Source organism: Hordeum vulgare, chromosome 2H, assembly GCF_904849725.1.
Source record: "Hordeum vulgare subsp. vulgare chromosome 2H, MorexV3_pseudomolecules_assembly, whole genome shotgun sequence".
Taxonomy (NCBI): domain Eukaryota; kingdom Viridiplantae; phylum Streptophyta; class Magnoliopsida; order Poales; family Poaceae; genus Hordeum; species Hordeum vulgare.
The window spans coordinates 18,149,017-18,167,543 of record NC_058519.1 but is presented as its reverse complement, the minus strand read 5'-3'; the positions used below and the strand labels follow the sequence as shown (position 1 = coordinate 18,167,543).

Genomic DNA, 18,527 nt, shown 5'->3' with positions numbered 1-18,527 from the left:
AGCTCCAAGCTCCGCTGGTACAAGGATGCGATGGAGTCGTACGCTTTCTTGGCTTCTCCTGCCATCAGCTCCGCCTGCACCATGCCCCCCTTGGCCGCTCCCACCTGATCCTCCAGGAGGCGCTGGACGTTGAACTCGACATTCGACGGGCCTGGCATCGTTGGAAGCTCCTTGGGCATCCCAAGGCCCGCTCCAGTCGGTTCAGCAGCCACCAGCGCCTCCTCAGTCGGCGGCATTGCCTCAGTCGGCGGCACGTCCGCAGCGACAGCAGTAACTGGCGAGACAGCCTCAAGAACAGGCTCCGCAGCTTGCTCAGGTCTGCCCTGGTCACCCTCATCCACATAAATCACCCCTGCCAGACCGAACGGCGCGAGATCTCAGAAAAAGAAAGGGGCAAGACCGAAGACAGAATTCGCGATGCGATAATATAAAACTTTCGGAATCACTACAACGCACCTGGCTGGGACGAGACGACGTTGTCCGCGTCCATGGAATCATCCTCCTGGCGCAACGGAGAGGTGGCAGAGGTGGCAACCCTGTCGAGTGAAATTCATTCGACCATCAAACAGGAGTTCAATCGAATATCAGAAGAAGAACAATGCACTTACGTTGAGGTGACGGGAACAGTGACCCTCATCCGCGGCAAAGCCTTCCGAGGTTTAGATCCGCTCGGTTTAGCCACCTTGGAAGGCTGACCCGCAGGCTCAGCAGCAACGTCCCTGGTCCTCTTGGTGCTCCGAGCACTCGGGACCACGGGAGCAGTGGGCGGAGCACTCGAGGATGCTGGAGGGGCCGAGGGAACTGCAGGTTCATGCCGGTGCTTGGTTTGGTGCTCCGGCAGCGGGGGCGGCGAGTCCTGCTCTTCGTCTTCCTCCTCCTCCTCACTAGACTCTTCCTCCGTTTCCTCACTGTCGGAGACATACTCGGCGCTCTTCGCGCTGCCCTCCTGGCTGCCCTCCTCCTCCTCCTCGGCCGGGTTCCCGTTCGAGACAGGAGAAAACCAGTTGGTCCACTCCTGCATAGAATACAGTCGACAACATCAGACGCCAGGCAGAGATTCAAGAAAGCAATAAAACTAAGACAGATACATGCACTCGACAAATGGTACTCACCTGGTTCAGAGGAGGATTGTCCGCGCAGAAAGCCCTCACTCGCCGAGACCCTCTGGGGTTCTCACAGGCGCTTGTGATCTGGAGCACCCACGACGCCACCTTCTCCTCGGTCACGCCCAAGACGTTGGTCCGAGTGGAGTCTTCGGGCCCCGTGTAGTGCCACATGCCGTGGTCGCGAGCCTGCAGTGGTTGTATGCGCCGACCGAGGAAAATCTCCAGCAAATCTATGCCGGTGACTCCCCTCCTGACGACATCTACGAGTGCGCCGACCAGAGGCTGGATGTCGACCTTCTCCGCCTTCGTGAGCGCAAGCTTCTTAGGCGGAGCGGGTCGATCTAAGCTAAAGGGAGGCAACCCTGTCGTGGCATTCGGGCAGGAAATGTCCTGGCAGTAGAACCACGTCGACTGCCAGTTCCTAACCGACTCACTCAGCTGAAGGGCAGGATAACTACTCCTACTCTTCTTCTGGAAACCTAAGCCTCCGCAGAGCTGGAGAAGGTGTGTATTATCATCCGACTGGTGAAGTCGTTTGATAGTTTGGGATCTAGCAGAGAAAATATGTTTGAACAGCCCCCAATGGGGAGGACAGCCGATGAAGCACTCGCACAGGACTATGAAAGCAGAGAGATGAGCTATAGCATTCGGGGGAAAGTGGTGAAGCTGCGCCCCGAAGTGGTTCATAATGCCTTTGAAGAGAGGATGTGGGGGCAGAGAGAAACCTCGATATACGTGGCTGAGCAGCAGGACGCGCTCCCCCTCCCGGGGCGCCGGCTCGATCTCATTCTTCGCCGGCAGCCTCCACGACTTGTGCACGATCATCCCGTGCTCCACCAGCTGCAGCAGATCCCCCTCCATCACCGTGGAGGGGAGGAAGTCCCCCTGGATCCACCCCGTCGGCAACGCTCGCTGTCGCCGCTGAGCAGGAGCCGCCGCCTTCCCCTTCTTCTTCTTCGCCTCCAGCTTGCTGGTCTGTCCCTTGGTCATGGCGGAAGTTGCGGGTCCGTGAAGGAGAAGGAAAAGGAGGAAGCTTGGGTGCGCAGGGGAAGGCGAGAGGAGCGGAGCAAGCAAAGGCAAGAGATCCGGCGAGCGTAACGAGAAAACCCTCACCACTGGGGTTTAAGTAAGGTTCCGACTGTGTCACTGGCAGGTGGCCCCGAAACCTTATCCCCCGACCAACCGCGACGATATCAGTGGAGAAGATGAAGGCGCGAGAATCGAGGCGTCAGGCGCTACTCGAGCGCGATGGTGTCATCCCCGCTGAGCGCGCGGTAACCGAAATTTGAGGATCCCGGAAAATCCGCCGCTGTCAGTTGACTGGTCGCGTCAAGAGATACCCTGGAAGCACTCGGTTTCCGACAGTTTATTCCACAAAGAATTCCACTCGGATCGTTGGTCAGAAAAGATAAAATGGATCGAGGGAAGCAACGCCAAAGTCACATCCGTTCCAGTCGGATCCAAACTTCAAGCATCGCTTCGTCGTTCCAACCCCAATCCATTCGGGGACTAATGATGGGGTCATAGTCCTAGGGTAGGGTCATAGGCCTGCCTTGTAGGTCCAACCCAAGGACTACCCCTCATAAGGGATAAGACCCTTAGTCAGTTCCGACTGAACTAAGGAGTTCCCTCCATCCAGTCGGTAACAGATCCTCGACCGTCCAGTCGGAGATTAGCATTCGGAGTTTATCAAACTAACCGACTGGATTCCACTCTGTGCATCATAACCCCCCTGGAGGGAAACGGTCATACGTTTCCATGTGCCTTTATTAGCATTTAAGACGTATGTTACCTGTAACGTAGGCATTTATTCGCCACTACTCCACCCCTGTGCACCGAACCGTTGTGGAGGGCAGCGCACTCTATATAAGCCACCCTCCCCCACTGGTGCAGGGGTTAGCGATTCACTGTATTGGATATTCCACTCGACAACAAGCTCCCTGAGCACTGAGACGTAGGGCTATTACCTCCACCATAGAGGGGCCTGAACTCATACAACCTCGCGGTAGCTAAGGCTCTGCCCATCCCTTTCGTACCCTACACATCTATTGTCAGGCTTATACCCACGACAGGTGGCCACCGCCCGCGCCGATACCCGTCGGGCGCTACGGTTCTAGATGTATCAGTGATGCTATATGTATGATAGTATTCGAGGAGTATTAGTGATAATATTCGACGATGTATGGACAAAAGAGATGATGTATTTGCTTATAATTGAATGCATGCTAATTTGAATACTACTTTATTTTACGATTTGGTTTTGCTTATTGAATGCTCAAATTGGAAAAGTACTCCTACTTTGAATACTATGCAGAAATCTAGGAGTCCCGGGTGGAGCCACGACCCGGGACTAAAGTTGTTTTGGAACGGAGTTCCTGATAGAATAATTCTTTTTTGATACAAAGGTTAAGAGAATCCGTTTTTTGCAGAACTATGGATCCACATATCAGGAACCTCGAAGAGGAAGAACTTCTCGAAGATATAATCAAAGACGGCCCCGACGTTGAACCAGCTGAATCTCCGTCGTCATATCTAAACCCCTCCGGATATGGAATGGAGATCGAGCGACACGAAGATGAAGCCGATGGGGTAGGAGATAGGTCCAATGACGGAGAAGGTGATAGCTCCACTGATGGAGAAGCTGGTGAAGAAATAATAAAGTCCGGCGAGGTATACATATGAAGTTCGACAATCACTTGTAATATGTGAAAAATATTGGAGATAGCTCTATATTGTATACATATACATTCATTTGACGAACATGGAGGACGAACGCGAGGCTTCGGTCCTTCTTACCCGTGGTGGCTTGGGTTTGCCAGAGACCAAGACACTTACAGAAGCCGAGAGAGAGCAAAGAAGCGGCAGCAGGATGAGGAGAATGACAAGTTCAACCAGTTGCTTGCCAGGATTAACGAGCAACAGAAGCAGATTGATGAGCTTAGAGGAGTAGCGCACCAGGAAGATCCTGCACTTGATATTACCGGCGCCCCATCTAAGCGGAAAAGCAGCGTGGCTGAATCTAAGGCCCCGCCTGACGATGCATGAAGAATGATAGAGGGCGGTCCCGGCTACCCCATGGATGGAATCAAGGAGTCAAAATCATGTGAACTCCATCAGAAATTCAAGAACATATCCATGAAGGTGGCCGTCGGACAAGCTTTACCTTCTGGCCCTGATGCACGCTGGCATGGCCGTGAGATTCCAGCTGGCTTTGCTAAAGTCGGGGTGGATGAAATCATGGCGGGGTTTCATGATATGGAGCTCGACATAGCTGGACCCGAAGATGAGAGGACACTCGGAGAAGTACTGGGTGGAGTCATCCTATGGGACAAGAACTACATCAAGCTTCCAGGCTCGGCCCCAAGGACAACACCGCCTCCGAGTCGTCGCAGGTCACCTACACCTCCATTACCTCCAAGCCCTCCACATGACGTCGGCCAGCACAACACGAGTCCATCTCGATCACCGCCGCCGGACTTGGGTCGTCCGTCTCCGCCGCCGCCCGCACAGGATACTAAGCGGAAGAGTGCCACCAAGAACGCTCCGCCGATGATTTCTAAGCGACGGAGCCCCCCAAAGCGCAAATGGTCACCCCTCCCAAAGGTACCTCATGCTAATCTTCTTATCAGACCTTATGATCGTACCCCTGAGGAAAACGCCAGGATAACAAAGGAACATCATGATGCGCAGATGAAAAAGAAGGAACCCGAGCCCCGCCCGGAATACACCGAGAAGCAAATAGCATTTGCAAAATACTTCACGACCCTTCCATCACAGTATGACTTACACCATAAGCCTGATGACTATACACGCACATTGCAGAAGGAAGTGAAAAAGAGCAGATCACGTGCAAGTGCAAGTGGGAGCAAATCAAGTTCAACTACATGCAAGAAAAAATCAGACGTTCCTCAGCTTGGACAATAGGCCAAACAGTCGATCCCACCCCTCAAGGTGTTAACCGAGAATGTTCCCCCTCCGGTGCAGGGGCAAGATTTTGAATTAGCAAAGAAGTGGGCGGCTGAATGTGGTGTCTCGGTTGAAGATGTTCTGGCTTCCCAAGACGACAGGTTACCCAAGGCTGTGGTAGCCCCTAAGCCATAGTTTGTCATGGGAGAGCCTTTGGTCAGCAAAGATGATCTCCCAACAAATATGTGTTACTTGCATACATGGTACTTAAGTGAATCAAAGAATGGGAGAACGATGATCGTGGTGAGTGTCCAACGGGAGTACTACGGCCGCCCCGAAGAAATCCATATCGACTTTGATGAACTCTTCCAGATGTACAACGGCGACGCCCTCGACAAATCGCTTATGAGTTGCTATTGTCTGTAAGTTTTTCAATTCGTTGTCTACATATAACTTGTTTAGTTATTTCAATTCATTGTCTATATATAACTTGTACTCTATTATGCAGAATGAAGATTCTGGATTGTAAAAGTAAGAACATCCTAAATATTGGGTTTATTGACCCAGATAAAATACATATAGCGACGCTAACTGATAAACCCAAGGAGACGGAGGAAAACCTTCTAAGGTTTCTAACAGATCAAAATTTCTGTGACCACATACTGTTTCCATACAACTTCAGGTGAGGGTCTTTACTCTGTTGTGTCCATTCACTTATAAGCGTAATTGATAAGTTACTCACACACACACACACACACACACACACACACACACACACACACACACACATATATATATATATATATATATATATATACACACACACACATGTGCAGCTTCCATTGGATTCTGTTGGACATTCAAATTGATAAGGAAAGAGTTGATGCCTTCGACCCATTATCGAGACCCTTGGAACAGTTCCAAAGCCTGCAGGACATGCTCCAAGGGTAATTTCAATCATTCTTGCGCTCTATCGGTCTCTTTCGATGATTTTCTGATATATCAATTAATGAAAAACTTAGCAGATCATTATCCTTGCCGGGCAGGGTTTGGAAGCGGTTCAAGTGCGTGACTCCCGGTATCGAGCCTGAGAAGCTGACCTTTAGAGCGGCTCAGGTAAGTAGTAGTATGATATACTTCTATTTTCAATACATTTATGATGCTAGATTATTATTTTAATTATATATATTCTATTCTCGTAAAGTGCGACCAGCAGCCACGGGGGACGCATCTATGAATGAAACAAATCTGCCATAAAATAAAACAAAAGCATGTCTCCCCCTACCTTATAGGATACCAATAACCTAGAAACCCTATGAATCACTCATTAAGTATATGATGTACAGGGAAAAAGGACAATGCATTAAACTCTTAGTATGATATAGATCACCTTCAGAGTTTTGACCACTAAGCAGGAAAAAAAGAGCACGCCATACATGACCCAGCCTCTACTCGGCTTGGTGTCTTCACTCCGTCTCTTCGGCAAATCTGTGTCAAATTGTTTGAGTGTCTTTACAAACCTGAGCTATTATCTGAGTTGATCTTACCGATGGCGTTATTTGTACAAATTTGACAACAACATGAACTTTAAATCTGAAATATTATCAGATGCATGTCTGAAACACAACCAAGGAGAAATATATTTCCCCACGAATAACTCATATATCTATGAATAGTAGACATATTGAATATGCATGTTAGGTAACCGAGAGAGGAAAGATAGCGTCCAACAAATTTCAGCAGAATACATTTGCAATGGATATTTAGCGTAAAAACTGATCTGGCACAAAATATAAACACTGAACATCTAATTGATCAGGTCGATTAGTTTTAAGTTCTCACCTCATTGTCCACTGCAAAATGTGCCATGTAAAAAGTAAATTCCAATGCTGCAAAAAAATATGAGATCAGCCTTTTCTTGCCAGTAAGAAACAAAAAATAATCAAATTGATCAAGATTGTACCAAATCAATAAATTTCATTGAAACCACACAAGGAAACACATATGTGCAAAACCGTATTTATCTAGAATACTGAAATCTGCTATGGTTAATTGAGATTAATGATTGTGAAATTCATCTGAAAAATAATACAACACTATAATGGAGAGCATATCAAAACATGATTTGGGAGTATATCAAAAGATACATATATACCTTTTGCATAACCAAAATTTGTTTCTAGGGAAAAAACATGAACGATAAATTAGAAAATTCACTGTACCTAAGAAAAGTAATGACCGGGAATTTGGTTTCCCCACACTGGCATTAACAAAAACAACTAATCAGAAAGGAAAAGACATGGAAGTATAATTTTTTTGTGCAGGCACACTTCACAAAGGTGAACTCAAAGCAGAGTAGCAAGTCAGCTCTAGGATCTTCTAATTTGTTGGTCATGGTTTACACACCTCACAAGACGAAAGAAACTGAAACTGAATCCTCCTGTTGGTTTTGAAAAATGCAGTTCTCTGAAATGATTTATTATGTTGCATCACTGTACTACTCTGACCGTAAAGAAGTTGTTCTCTGAAACTCACAGGACAATCTTAGGGAAATTGTTCAGATGACAGTAGCGGCAGTACTTTACTGGGAGGAGTATTGCTACAATGGCAGAGTGAAACAAATCTTCAATTTTTGCAATGTACATAGTTCTTTTAAGCTGACATGATGTCCCAAGCACAATGATTTTTGATGGCTCTCTGAGTAGCACAACACAACACCGTCTAAACCCTTGGTGCTGCTATGCTAGAGTATACAAAAATTCTTCTGATATTTAATTTGAACTTGTATCTTGTGGATCCCGAAAAGACAGCTTCAAATTTACAAATATGCTCCCGTTGAAAAGTTTCTGTACCAGCCTCTGATTCTTCACTATCGCAAGTTGCACATATAGTCAGTTTGGTACACACGCCCTATCTAACACTGTTTAAAGATTATGCGCTGATGCACTTGCTAGCTCAACGATATTGACGGATACAACATAAACTCTAGCAGACCGCAGTTCAGGTTATGCTGCAATTTAGTCGAGCATAGGGCAGGATCAAGTTTATCATCATACATCAAAACTGTAGTTCCTACATCAGAAACTGTAGAAAAGAAGTACCTTCAAGGTGTCAGACTTTAGTCCGGCATTCAGGCTGGCATGTAGCGATCGCCTCATGACCTCTAAGAGCACCTATGTAATATTCAGAGCCAGAACCAACAAAATCAAAGAACAGCCTCGAGTTGATTATTGCACATAAGGAAATAATCAAATAATACACACACACACACACACAAAGAGAGAGAGATGGCGCTGAGTGCCTGACATGCAGCACGGAGCGAGCCAAGCCAGCGAGCTCAGGTGGGAGCCGCCCGAGGCAGTCCAGGCGCAGGACTCTGTCGAGCAGGTGGAGGGTAGCTAGAGTGACAGTGGCCGAGACGGCAGATGCGTCGCCCGTCCTGGTCTTTCCTCACGTCGTCTTCACTCAGTGCGGGTGAAGCTTGCGCAGTGAGGCATCCCATCAAGTGCTTGAGGTCTGCTGGGTGGCGATGGTGTCACTCATGAGCAGCAATGGCAGCCTCGACAAGGTGGAGACGGCGCTTTGCCTCGGCAAGGTGGAGACGGCGCTTGGCGGAGACAAAACCAACGGCAAGGCGCGGTGATGGGACTCCACGCTTGTGAGGACGCCAGATCCCTCGACGGGGGACCTCGCCAGCAGGAAGGTGCGCGTGTGGGGCCGGAACGGCGCGACTGTCAACGGGCAAGCGAGGAACCTTCCCGCATTGCCTGACCGTCGCTTAGGCCGTCACTGCCTCCATAGTCGACCCGTACCGGCACATCTAGTCCCCTCTCCTCCTGCTTCGGATGCTGCCGCCATGGCCAGACCTCACCCGTCCTGGGAGGGGGGAAGGAGGGGAGGTAGTAGAGGAGCGGGCCGACGCGGAGGGACGGTAAGCGGCGGCAGCAGAGGAGGAGGAAACGTGTGCGGACGTTTTTTTTAGATGAGCAGTCGTGGAGGAGTGTCATAGGGTCTTAATTTTTTCAGATGAGCATACAGATCTTTCTAGAAGGAAGGAGAAGGAGAAGGAATGTTCGGTCAAAGCGGTGAGTCCAACCAGTCGAAACCCAGCCACATAACATAATGCCCATGTAATCCACCCCGTATAAATGATCAGCAGCAGTAAAAATAAAGTCAAAAATACCAGGAAATGCAAACTCTTGCCGGTTTAGAGGGTGCTTGGATACGTTTTAGTCCCATGATGACTAAAAGTAATGAGACTAAAACTTGCTAGCTTCACTCATGCTTGAATCAAAGTTCTAAAGAGACTAAAATCAAATTAATGAGCATTTATTATCCTTCAAATCCTCCAATCCAGAACTTGCATGAGGAGTTACACGAGGAGAGAGAGGACTAATGCACATTTTAGTAGGAGTACCCCTGACTAAAAGATTTTAGCCTCAAGACTAGTTTTAGCCTCTCTTTAGTTAGGGGTGCTTGAAACTTTAGCTTCTTAAAGAGACTAGTTTTAGTCTCTTGGATCCAATCACCCTCTTAGTATTGCTACGGATGCGAGGGGACGTACAGCTACCCAAAAATACACTGACAACGCGGATCCCAACGCATGTAAACGGCTGTGATAAAGTCCGACGAGGTGCTCGTCCGCCATAAGTCTTTTTCGTATAATATACACTCTAGTACTCCCTCTGTCCCAAAATAAGTACTCCTGACATTTATATTGGGACGGTTGTAGTAATTACAAAAATACATTCTTAACCATAATTATTTAGTATGCTCTAACTGAATTGATATATTCATCAACCAGCATGACGTTCCAGAAAAGGGCTTCTAATAGCAGATAGTTTTGCATAAACATCTTTCATTCCAGGCCTATCCTTCGGAGATTCCACGGTACATGACAACCCAAGGGCAACCAGCGGGACAATATGTCTCTCTATCCATGCTTCTGCATCTACTTCTGCGCACCGATGATGCTCCTCGTGCGCCATATGAGGATCTAGAATCTCTGCAACTCTATCTGGGAACATGGATTCACAAAACTTACAAAGGCTAAGTCCATCCACGAATATATCATCGGTTGGTCGTTTTCCAGTAAGCAACTCGAGTAGAATCACTCCAAAACTATAGACATCACCTCCTGCTGAGATCTGGCAACCCATCCCGTACTCTGCAAAAGCAACATGATGTACTTACATACAAGATGAACCTTGCATAAGTATATAATGAAAAATAAACTTACCAGGTGCCATGTATCCAATTGTTCCTCGGAAATTGATCAAGTGTTCCGCACTACCCAAAACTGGCGACAGAAACTTTGCTGAACCAAAGTCGCCAATACGTGCAGTCATATCATAATCTAAAAGAATGTTGCTTGGCTTCAAATCACAATGCATCAAAGCCGGTGCCAGTTCGCTGTGAAGATAATCAAGAGCAGAGGCCACATCCATGGCTATGCATATCCTCAGCCGTAAGCTTAGGGTTCTATTTGGTGTGCCATTGTGTTGCTTAGGGTGAAGCCATCTTTCAAGGCTGCCATTAGCCATGAACTGATAGACTAGTGCTTTGAACTCATTGCTTTCCGTGTCCGTCGTCGAGCATGAAGTCACACACTTCAGAATGTTTCGATGGCGTGTGCTCCGTACACTACCAGAATAAAGCCAGTTGCCGACGGCCTAATCTATGCCGACGGCCCCCGTAGGCATATGTGACCCTATGCCGACGGCCTGCGACCACCGTCGGCGTACAAAACACCGTCGGTGTAGCCCCACCTACGCCGACGGCCACCGTCGGCGTATAAAGGCCGTCGGCATAGATCTTTTTATGCCGACGGTGGCCGTAGGCATAGCAGACCCGTCGGTGTATCCGCGGGCCCGACTACTCGACGGCCAACGACCGTTTGACGCCGTGAAAGATATGCCGACGGCCCTAACGGACACCGTCGGCATAGCTCTGATGCTCCACGTCATCGATCCACGGTTCATACCACGTCATCAATCCGAGGAAGCAACAGGCCTCGGGCATACCAATTTTGACTACGCCGACGGTTTAAATGTCGGCATACCTATATATATTTTTATTTCGATATGCCGACGTTTTAACTGTCGGCATACCTATATATAATTTTTATTTTGGTATGCCGACGGTTTAACCGTCGGCGTAGGTCCTTTTTTTTAAATCTTTTCCCTATATTTCTTTATTTTGATTAACCATCGCGTACGTTCAGTTTTTTAAAAAACTTGTCCCTATGTCCAGGTTATATATAGTCCATGCTATGAAAACCCGATCAAACCCCGTCCCGCGGAAGTGAAAGGGTTAGATCCGGCGGTCGACTATATAAGGATTAGACGGGACGGGGTACATGGGGAGGGGGGGGTAGCAATGCCGCCAGGTGTTGCGGTGGGCGCCCTCCTATACTTGTGGAAGCGTAGTCGCAGACGCAAGCACCCGACACTCGGCATCGGGGTGTGCCCCCCTCACGGGCGTCGCTCCCGCCGTGTCACGGAGGGAGGAAACGGCCACGTCGGGCCAACATGGAGGGAATCTTGGGGTGGGTTGGGCGGGGACCGTGTTCGGGGGTGTAGCTACGGGCTGGGCTATGGCAAACCGATGAAAAGATCCACCGGTCAAACCCCGTCCGGTGAAAGTCAAAGGGCTAGATCCGATGGTCGACTATGTCAGGGTTAGACGGGACGTGGTACATGGGGGGTAGCAATGCCGCCAGGTGTTGCGGTAGGCCCTCCTACGCTTGTTGAAGCATGGTCACAGGTGCAAGCACCCGACACTCGGCTCTGGGGTGTGCCCCCCCTCACGGGCATCGCTGCCGCCATGCCACGGAGGGGGTAAACTGCCACGTCGGGCCGACACGGAGGGAATATTGGGGTGGGTTGGGCGGGGACCGTGTTTGGGGGTGTAGCTATGGGTTGGGCTATGGTAAACCGGTGAAAATTTCCACGGTCAAACCCCGTTCGACGGAAGTCAAAGGGCTAGATCCGGCGGTCGACTATGTCAGGGTTAGACGGGACGAGGTACATGGGGGGGGGGGTAGCAATGCCACCAGGTGTTGCGGTGGGCCCCTCCTACGCTTGTGGAAGTGTGGTCGCAGGCGCAAGCACCCGACACTCGGCTCCAGGGTGTGCCCCCCTCACGGGCGTCGCTGCCGCCGTGTCACGGAGGGAGGAAACGGCCACGTCGGGCCGACATGGAGGGAATCTTGTGGTGGGTTGGGCGGGGACCGTGTTCGGGGGTGTAGCTATGGGCTGGGCTATGGCAAACCGGTGAAAAGATCCATTGGTCAAACCCCGTCCGACGAAAGTCAAAGGGCTAGATTCGACGGTCGACTTTGTCAGGGTTAGACGGGACGGGTACATGGGGGGGGTAGCAATGCCGCCAGGTGTAGAGGTGGGCCCTCCTACGCTTGTTGATGCGTGGTCGCAAGGGCAAGCACCCGACACTCGACTCCGGGGTGTGCCGCCTCCCGGGCATCGCTGCTGCCGTGTCACGGAGGGAGGCAACGACCACGTCGGGCCGACATGGAGGGAATCTTGGGGTGGGTTGGGCGGGGACCGTGTTCGGGGGTGTAGCTATGGGCTGGGCATGGCAAACCGGTGAAAATTTCCACCGGTCAAACCCCGTTCGGTGGAAGTCAAAGGGCTAGATCCGGCGGTTGACTGTGTCAGGGTCAGATAGGACGTGGTACATGAGGGGTAGCAATGCCGCCAGGTGTTGCAGTGGGCGCCCTCCTATACTTGTGGAAGCATGGTTTGCTAAAAAAAGGCAAGGCCGATGGTACTGGTTTGCTAAAAAAACTCGTCGCGAAGGTTAGTCGGAGTGGTCGACCCCGTAATGTCCCCTCCCGACTACTTGACGATGAGTTCTCACAGGGAGGTCGAGGGAGAGGTGCCCGAGGAGGACGTGGTGGGGGGAGAGGCCCAGGGGGACGGTCTCGGGGCCAGAAACTGCGCTCTGTGACCGACATAGGTGGGTCGTCTTCGCGACCCTTCGCTAGTGAGGTAACCTCTAAGGAGGAGGAGGAGGTTAGGGAGGAGGAGGAGGAGGAGGGGCAGGAGGTTAGGGGGGAGGGGGAGGAGGAGGAGGAGGAGGAACGGGAGGTTAGGGAGGAGGATGAGGATGGTGGCGAGGAGGAGGATGGTGGCGAGGAAGGGGGTGCTGGTGGGGAGGGGGGTGGCAAGCAGAAGGGTTGGCTGCGTGGTGGTGCACGACTCCCAAATCCTCCTGCTAGCGAGGAGATGAAGTGGCTCATTAAGCCCAAGGGGAAATAGTAAGTGGCCCTTAATAATATTTTTAACACATAACATCATTTTGATTGTACACATGCTAATATTTTCATTCTTTTGCAGTAGCTGGAAATATCCTGAAGGTGGTCGTATTCCAAACGGCATCCTCACTATCATGTTGAAGAAGTTTTGGCCGGGGATCTTTGCTCTGGACCGAAAGAAGGAGGAGCACAAGATTTTGGCCACGTGCTGGGAGCACTACAAAGCGGCCTACCACCCAACCCATAAGACGGCCGCTAAGGCCGTGATATCAAGGTTTTGGGTAAGTTCTCTTGTGAAGCACAATTCTTGAGTTACTTTCATAGTTTAGCATCACATCGTTTAACTCATGGCTTGTTCCATTCTGGTTTCATGAATAACTGTAGAAATTCTATAGAGTTCTCGAGGAGCACAAGGCCGAGGCCGATGAGGTCTTGCTGCGGGCTGCGAGGAAGCAGGCCCGTCAGTGGCGTCATGAGGTTCGCTTTCTGGCCGCCTCGCAATATTATCACGTGGCATGTAGCGAGAAGGTGACCAAGGATGACGTGAAGAAGCGTGACCTTACCTTGACTAAGGAGCAATACATGTCGGTAAGTATAACAGATTTTTCATTACGACGTTTGTGGTAAATTTCATTGTTTCGTGGTCACATGCCATTATGCTTCTTATGTAGGTGCGTCCTAATTGGTGCTATGGAAGTGATGGATGGGAGGGATTGGTGGATTTGTGGGTCGGCGAGGACGCAAAGTTTGCTGCCATGAGCATGATAAACAAGGCTAATCGCGGAACCGACGGAACACACCGTGAGGGAAACCGAAACCACTGGCGCCACAAGAAACTTCAGGTATATCTATGTACATGAAACATTCTTAATCTTCTCTTTACCGTATTATTATGTATCACTAACCTCTGTTTGGTGTTGCAGGAGGAGAAATTGAAGCGGTCGCTCTCAGACATCGAGTCGTGGACGCTTGCCCGTGTGCGGCCTAATCGCAAGGCCGGCGAGAGTGAGTACTACGGCCATACTGGGGAGAACCTGATGGCATACACGCAGGAGTTTCTGAAGCGGAATCCTGAGACATCAGACCCCATGTCTGAGGATACCGACGAGAGGGCCGCCGTCGGCATAGGGCCGAGGAGTCATGGTCGGCATAAGATTCTGGATTCTGTGATCACCCCTTCTGTCTCCTACAGGCAGATCCGCGCTACCGACCCGAGGACGAGCAATCGCCCGTGCCCCCGCTCCAGCACGTCCTCTGCACTGTCCCTGCTAGCCCAGCAGAACTCTGTAAGTATTTTCCCTCTTATCTTCTTTCATTCAACCTTTATTTTCTGCATTCCTATGTTTTATGAGTACCATCATGTCATATTTTTAGGCCTACATGAATTTCATACGTGGGCAACAGTTCGATTGGAACGAGAGAGTTGCAGCAGTCACTGAGCACAACAGACGCACAACAGAGCTTCTGGTTGCTTCTATGTCAAGAGGGGAGGTTCCTACACTGCCACCAGCACCACCATCTCCTGGACCTCAACCAGTGCCGCCTACATTCGAACAATTCTTGGCAGAATACTATGGCACTCCGGTTAGTACATCACCAAACTATTCAACCACAACTTAGCATTTATTCAATACAATAATATATTGCTTTCCCATCTCTTTTCAAAAATGCAGGAACTGATGGATCATTCGCCGGTGGTGGTCCTACTGATGGTTCCGCTCACGAGCCACAAAGCCCAATCACTCCTATCTCGCAAGGAGGTGGCTGTGGTGGTAGCGTTAGCGGTGGTGGTAGCGTTAGCGGTGGTCTATGTTGAACTATGCTAGTGGTGGTGTCCGCCTTTATATTTTGTTGAACTTGTTATTATGTAGTTGTCCTGAACTTGTCATTATGTTGTTGCGTTGAACTTGGCGGTAGCGGTGCCCTATGTTGAACTATATTATGTGTTCTATATGTTGAACTAAATGTTATGCTGAACTATATCCTGTGTTTTATATGTTGTATATCCTGTCTATTTAAATGGAAATGCAAAAAAAAAAATGTAACTACGCCGACGGTTAGGCCGTCGGCGTAGATGGACACGTGGCACCATCTGGTAGCTCCTGGCGCAGCACTACGCCGACGGTTAGGCCGTCGACATAGATGGACACGTGGCACCATCTGAGAGCTCCTGGCGCAGCAGTACGCCGACGACTTGGCCGTCGGCAATGATGGACACGTGGCACCATCTGGCAGCTCCTGGCGCAGCACTAGGCCGTCGGCATAGATGGAGGTATGCCGACGGCCTAACCGTCAGCGTAGCACCGCGCCAGGAGCTGCCAGGTGGTGCCACGTGCTGCCATAGTATTGGTGCTGGCCTAACGACGTCGCCGTTAACGGCCGTCAGGTGAAAAAACTATGCCGACGGTGTATCTAAGCCGAGGGTTGTACGGCCACCGTCGGCATAGTCATATACGCCGACGGCCTTTCTATGCCGACGGCCTCCACGGGATACGCCGACGTCTGAGTTGCCGACGGAGGTACGCCGACGGCCCCCGTCGGCGTAGCCCTATGCCGACGGCCTGTGGGCCTACGCCGACGGGGTTAGGCCGTCGGCAACTAGCCTTATTCTGGTAGTGGTAGCACTTGACACTCAGTACAGAAACTTTCATTAGCACCAGGTTCATTCAGGTTGAATACTTTCATAGCCACCAGATCATTTTCAAACTTGAACCTCCCAACATAGACCGATCCAGTACAACTTGAGCTTATTTTGTGTTCCGACGAAAACCAATCAGTAGCTTCAAGGATGTCACGATATGACACTCTTTTCAGCTTCTCCTCATGGGACGAAACTGTATGCACTTCCCTTCGCTTGAGATGGCCAAAAAAGGGAAACATCTTGGACAAAACATCCGATGGTGAAAATGATAAAATCACTTTCTTCCAAAGAGTGAATAATACCCCTCTCTTCCAAATGGTGGGCAAAAACCATAGCAAGACTAGTAAAGCAATCATAAGTGGTGGTAGCACAATTAGCAGCAAGGTTGACAGATGAGTCATTGAAGCTGAGATGCCAGGACAAGGTGGTAATACTGGCACGGAGTATTTTGAACAGAGTGCTTTGTTGCCATCCAATTTGTTGTAATTTGAACAGAGTGCTTTGTTGCCATCCAAAAGTACAGCGGTAAAATTCTCAAAGGTCCCACATGTAGGAACAGACCCTTCCAAGTTGTTGTAAGATAGATCAAGTTGCTCCAAGTTAGGAAGGTGCCCAAAGAACTCAGGAATGACACCAGATAAGTCATTGTGAGAAAGATTAATCTGCAGTATTGATGCTGACAGCCATCCTGCTGGAATGTGTCCATGAAACTTGTTTCCTTCCATGTGAAGGGATGTTGGACCATCACTAGCACGAGGTGTAACAAGTTCCAATGGCAGTTCCCCAGTGAGATTGTTGTGTGAGAAGTCCAGACCCAAGGAAAATGGAGGGTTGTCAAAGAGTTCAACTGGTATAGACCCAGTGAGATTGTTTCGAGACAAGTTGAGGTCAAGAAGTACCTTGCACCGACCTAAACTACCAGGTATGTTACCAGTCAAGTTGTTATCACCGAGATAAAGCTTGCCTAGTTGAGTAATTTCACCAACTGAGCGAGGGATCTGTCCAGATAATTTGTTGTTCGATAGACTTAGTATATATAGGTATCGCAGATACCCAATGGTAGAAGGTATGCTTCCAGAAAGAAAATTGCTTTCCAACCTAAGTGAAGTGAGATTAACAAGATTGCAAATCTCAAGAGGTATGGAGCCCGAAATTTGGTTTGACGCAAGCGATAAATCTTCTAGCGTTGTGGAAAGATTAACAACTGCTATAGGTAAGCTGCCATTCAGGGCATTCCCTTCCAAGGACAATTTTGTCAGCTGGGTGCAACTTGCCCGAGATGTAAGAAATGACCAGTCATGTGCTTCCAGCAAGTTCCTCCCTAAAACTAACTGGCGCAAGTTTGCCAGTGAACCAAGAGATGGCACAGAGCCATGTAACGAGTTGTTTGAAAGATCAAGTATTTGCAGATTTAACATGTTGGCTAGTGAAGCAGGGATCAGGCCCTCCAGCCTGTTGCTTCCCATAATTAGGGAGTGGAGGTTTGGTAGTGAGTAACCTATGTAAGATGGTATCTGTCCAACAAGGCCATTGCTGCCAACACTAAAGTACTTGAGTGATGTCATGTTGTAAAGAGACAACGGGACACTACCTGATAAACTGTTGAAACTTATATCAAGCTCAAACAGTTTTGCATTGTGACTCAAAGTCTCTGGAATTAATCCTGATAACCTATTTTGGCCGAGCAATATAGAAGTGAGGGAAGAAACATTCCTTATCGAAGGAGGTATGCTTCCAGAGAGGAAGTTTCCTGTCAGCCAAAGAAATCTGAGAGCTGTGGCCTCATGGAAGGGTGGGATGACACCAGTGAAAGAATTCATCTGGAGATCAACGATAGTAAGCTTAGATGAGTTATCAAACAAAGTAGAAGGGATCTCTCCAGAGAGGCTATTACGTGACAGTATAATTGTGCTGAGTGAAGAGCTACTGGCCAATGAGACAGGGAAACCACCGGTAAGCGTGTTGTTTGCAAGATTGACATAGCTAAGAGAACTGCTAGCGCCTAAGGAAATGGGGATGTTACCTTGAAGACTGTTGCCGGCAAGATTCAGCATATGGAGGTTTGGGAGCTTACCCAGCTCTTCAGGGATGGTTCCCGACAGATGATTATCGGCAAGGTTCATCCACGATAGAAAAGTCAAGTTGCCTAGGCATCCAGATAATTGCCCACTGAGTTGTATAGAGCTGAGGTTAAGGGAGACCACCCGGGGTGGAAACGTTATGCTGCAGTTGACCCCTCTCCAGCTGCAAAAGCTTAGTGAGCTATTGCTCCATGAGTCCAGTGTGTCATGGGCATAAGAGTTGATGCCGGAGCCGGACTTGAAGCAAAGGAGGGCCTGGCGGTCGATCTCGGATATGTTTGCTTCTGCTGCTGCTATTGTTGTGGTGATGAAGGGGAGAAGGATTAGCAAAATAGAGAGTAGAGATAAGACTGAAGGCATGATATGTATAGTTTACAGGAAGTGGATGAACCAAGAAGTACAAGAACTTGGGAGTGGTTGCTGCTTCGGTTGGAGCCTGGATGATCTTGTGTGTAAGATTAGCTCTTTTATTAAAAGATTTTGCCTGGCAGAAGTTATGTTTGACTAAGTTGACTTGA

The 18,527-nt window shown here is 49.3% G+C and overlaps 1 pseudogene; it reads right to left on the bottom strand.

Moving 5' to 3' along the window:
• Positions 1-9,720: 9,720 nt before the first annotated feature.
• Positions 9,721-18,426, bottom strand: LOC123424506 (annotated as a pseudogene).
• Between the last annotated feature and the right edge of the window lie 101 nt (positions 18,427-18,527).